Source organism: Eleutherodactylus coqui, chromosome 4, assembly GCF_035609145.1.
Source record: "Eleutherodactylus coqui strain aEleCoq1 chromosome 4, aEleCoq1.hap1, whole genome shotgun sequence".
NCBI classification, from domain to species: domain Eukaryota; kingdom Metazoa; phylum Chordata; class Amphibia; order Anura; family Eleutherodactylidae; genus Eleutherodactylus; species Eleutherodactylus coqui.
The window spans coordinates 114218062-114222889 of record NC_089840.1 but is presented as its reverse complement, the minus strand read 5'-3'; the positions used below and the strand labels follow the sequence as shown (position 1 = coordinate 114222889).

The window sequence follows — 4828 nt, the reverse complement described above, 5'->3', positions numbered from 1 at the left end:
CAGCAAAATATGTTGGAGATACATAAGTAATATGAATAAATAAATACATTAAAATCTTCTACTCAGCGCTCATTCTTATAGGTATAATTACATACACCTGTATTTTTTTCCATGATTTTCACTCACGTGGAAAAATATGCAGCATGCTGTACTTTGGGGTGTATTATGCACCAAAATAGGTCAAAGAAGTATATGAGTCAGTGCAAATATGCAGTGAACATGCATGCGAAAATGCTGCAGAAGGGCCAAAATTCGTAGGAAATAGAACATTTTTGGTCTGTGAGTACATTGCATATTTAGAGAGTGAAAAATATATATGCCCGAGTAAATGAGCCCTAACACTGACAGTACTACTGGAGATAAACTAAGAATAGCGGGAAATATTTTAGACAGTAAGTTGTTCTTTTGTTTTTTTTTACATTTCAATTTAAATGTATTTTTACAGATAAAACATGGCTTTCTTGAAGAAGTCTCTTCTCCTTGTTCTCTTCCTTGGATTAGTCTCACTTTCCATCTGTGAGGAAGAGTAAGTACTCATATAATATACAACGTATTAGAGGGTCATTCCCATCTCATACAGTGATGGTATATGACTAGGATATGCTATCCCATACTGCTTCATGCGGTCCGACCGCTGAGACACCCACAGATCCTGGGAATGAAGGGGCAGATACACTTGTGTAATGTTGTAGCCCCTTCTCTGTTTGTTCCTGCACAGATGTGCTTCCGAAAGCTCCTAGGTTGGGAATGACAGTAGAGCTCCATTTAAGTAAAGGGGTCATGCTGCAGTTCCTGCTCAGTGTAATGAGGGGGCAGCACTGTGCAGGAAGAACCTGGAAGTATCTGCAGCAATAAAGCAGAGTCATTCCCGGGGTCTCAGAGGTCGGACTCCCACTGACCAATTTACTTTTGGTTCTGATATGGGTTTGAAATGAATGGGTTCTATTCTCTGCGTATTATATATAATACACCTGTGTAAAGCCGGCCTAACCTGGCCAGTATTTGTTAATGGAATGGGTGGCAACCTTACTTGTGAGCATATTAGAGCAACATTAATATTCTGCCAAACTTAAAGGGAGTCTGTCAGCTTGAACATGCTGTCCAAACTGCAGGCAGCAAGTTATAGAGCAGGAGGAGCTGAGCAGACTGATATATAGTTTTATGGGGAAAAATTCAATAAAACTTGCATTTCACACATTTATATTTTTGCTCATTCTGAGCTGAAGAGTCTAGTGGGCGGAGCTCTCAGTGATTGACAATTATCTGTGTATGAGTACACATACAGGGGTAGCTATCAATCACTAAATAAATATATATATATATATATATATATATATATATATATATATATATATATATTCATTCCTATATATCAGTCTGCTCAGCTCCTCATGCTCTATAACATGCTGCCTGCAGTTTGGACAGCGTGTTCAAGATGACAGAATCCCTTTTTATGCTTGAAGTACAATCTCACTGCTTATCTGTTTATTTTCCTCCATCATTTTCCATTGAATTAGTATGTCCTTACTTTTGTAGCAAAAGGGAACATTGGTCCTAACTTGCGCATAGACAGTAGTGCTGGGAGGGGGGCAAGCGGGGCATGGTGCCCTGGGCGCAGGGGGGAAGGGCTCCTGTCTGCACACTGTAGGCAGAGATTAAGCACTTCTCATCCCTCTGCTCTGAATTAGGATAAAAGCACACAAAAAGTGGAGTTGTGCCCTATTTGGTCAGTCTTCTTGCAGCTCACTATGCACTGGGTGTGATTAAGGAGTGACCATGGCTGGAGCAGCTGTCTATAGGTGAGGGGGAAGAAGGGGGAGGGAAACAAGCCGTCTGTATGGAAGGAGGGATGGTGAAACTAATGGTTTTAATGTTGAGAGATTCCCACAGTGACAGTGCCTGCTGGGACTTGTAGGACTGTGACTGTCCAGCAGGTATGGTTTAAAGTTTACCTTGTACCCTTAATCAACATAATCAGGGATAAATGTCTTATTGGTGAGGGTCCAACTACTGGGACATTCACCAATCACAAGATATTTTGTGTCCCCCATATGAAGGTAGCGGTTGTCGAACATGCATGCAGCTGCTCCTTTCATTTTATTCAGACTGCTGGAGAGCCAAGTACAAGCGCTCACCTCCGTCACTCCCATTAACATGTATAGAGCAGCAGTGCTCCTGACTGACCCCCATTCATTCAGAGGGGTTATACAGGAACCCCATTTTGAAATCCAGGGCAGTGCCAGTGATCAGACCCCACACAATTAGACACTTTATCCCTAACCTGTTGACAAGAGATAAGTATTACAGTTGGTACAACCGCTATGAAGCGGGCCTGTAAGGTCTCACACCCACTTGCGTTTTTTTAACACTGCAATATCGCTGCGTTTTTTTTAACACGATTGTCAATGGGACTTTCTAATGTTACAAGCCCATCGCAGGTTTGTGCTTTGCAATTTTTGTGCAATGCGTTTTTAATATTAGAAATTCCCATTGACAATTGCGTTAAAAAAACGCAGTGATATCGCAGCGTTACACAAATGCAAGTGTGTGGGAGCCCTAACCAGACTAAGCAGTCCTATACAAGTGCAGTATTCTGTGGGGACAGGTCTGCTCTCCTATTAGGCAAAATGGCACAATAATCATCAGTGATTGACAGATGGTTGCTGTGTATCTGCATGAGAGGCAACAGTTCAGTCACTGTGTGGAGAGTCCCCGTAAGCAGCTAATATAGAAAGGAAGTCATTATTATACTATCATCTAACTGTATTGCTGTATTACCATCAATTATATAGGAACACATTGCGGGTGTTACATCTAATTGTGCTGCCATATTTCTGGTACTGTAACATCGCTCTGTGCTGCTGTATTACTGCTATGTATTATAGCACCAAAGGACACCATGGCTGATACTGTCAGAGCGGATACTGGCATGGATATCACACAACTGAAAGAAGCGGTGCAAAACCGAAAAACATGGAGAGAGCTCGTCTTTAGGCCCAATGTCCATGGGGAAAATAGATTTATTAAATCCGCGCAGGTCTCCCACGTGTGCGATCTGTGCCCATAGGGAATCATTGGGCACCCGCAGATAATTAAATACCTGCGGATGTCATTTTTCCCTGACAGGTGGATCGCACGCGCAGGAAAACACCCACAGCATGCTCCATTTTTGTGCGATTTTCCGCACGGACGGCTCCCGTGGCTTCCATTGAAGCCAATGGAAGCTGTCTGGATCCACGGTACAGATGCAGCTGTCACTGCGTCCATGCCACAGGACTGTGGGAAAGCAGAAGTTTAAAAGAAAGGAGATGGCACTGCACATGCGCCAAGCGTGCCACCGACGTCCCGAGCCCATCGGCCATGCAGAAGAAAGAAGATATATATATAGAGCCAGTAAAAAAGTAATTTGGTGCCTACATTTTCAACCTGGGAGCCAAATACATCTACTTTAATAGGAAATAAAAAGTCAACTGCATTGTGTATTGGCATTTTGTTAGGGTTGTTTGGCAAAAATGGTATAGAAGGTCGCTGAACTAAATCTTTGTCTCAGTGAGGAAAAGCCTCGCTACACCTCTGGCACAGAACACAGAAAAGTTGGCCATAACATGTTAAAATTATAACCAAAGGGATGTTTCGGTATTCAGTATGCTGTTTTCCAGAAATGGAGATTACTATCTACAAAATAAGACCCTTTCTTTAAAACCCTGACCTACTCTATAAGTTTTCCTCACAGGACTTTACTAAATCTCCCGTGACTGTCACTTGGTACTTATCTCTATTGTCACCAGATCAGTGCCTACAGAGATCCCTGCACATCACTGCAGCAGCAGACTAGAAATCAAATAAATACCAATATATTATTAATTGACAATGTAGGAACAATTAGCATAATGTTTTATTAATTGTACACTGTCTCCTAACAGGAAAAGAGAGGAAGAAGCAGAAAACGAAGAAAATGTACAAAAAAGGGAGAATGGTAAAGAAAAGAGAATTATTGCGCCTCTAATACACACTGTTGAAGGTCTTCTTGGAGGTCTTCTTCATGGATAAAACCATTAATATAATACAATGCTTCATAACTGTAAAGAGCATAATTATTATTAGTTATGCCAATAATACATTAAAGCATGCTTAACTGAAATGCTGGTCTGTCTTTTTCTGCTCAGTACGCCATGTCTAATCCTGTTTGCAATACGTATTATTTAAGCATTCATTTCAATCATGGTCAATATGAGGATCATGAAGAGCCACACATTTGGTGGAACTTCCCAAAGCTCTGTCGTTTCTGGGTTCAGGTCTACACCCTAATATTCTCCATCACAAACATATCCCTACACAAAACGCCCTGGGAAGCTCTCTTGGGCAGAAGCATGCCTGACACCCCCAGACATATACACAAAATGAGTATCTTAGTGCTTTCTATCAGTATGCTTGGCAATCGCTCGCTCCTGGAGGAAAACTTCCGTTAGCATCAACTTCGTGAAATCTAAAGTTTCTTTAGCTCAAGGTCAATGAGAAGTTGGCAGCTATCTTTATGGACCGTTAAACATTATATGAAAACACATGGGCATCTTGGTATCAATATTCTCTTACCATGCACCTGAGGAATTCAACAGCTAGCTTCCTGACCCATCCGGTAGACCCTGGCCTACCTTCTAGTGCATCCTCCCCATCCCCAACAAATGTATGAGAAATATAACCTCGACATGGATAACAGAGAGGCCCATTCCCACTTAGCCATGAGCATAGGAGAAGTATCATAGATTGCCTTCTCTCCCCCACCCCTCCCTTCCCCTATGTGTTTACCCTCCCCACCCTCATGACCTCC

The 4828-nt window shown here is 42.1% G+C and overlaps 1 long non-coding RNA gene across 1 annotated transcript; it reads left to right on the top strand.

Annotated features, from left to right (window-relative positions):
- The first annotated feature begins 451 nt into the window (after nucleotides 1-451).
- On the top strand, nucleotides 452-4141 carry LOC136624701 (uncharacterized). The gene is made up of 2 exons (XR_010792386.1): nucleotides 452-526; nucleotides 3924-4141. It is a non-coding gene; the product is annotated as an uncharacterized lncRNA (long non-coding RNA).
- The last annotated feature ends 687 nt before the right edge of the window (nucleotides 4142-4828 follow it).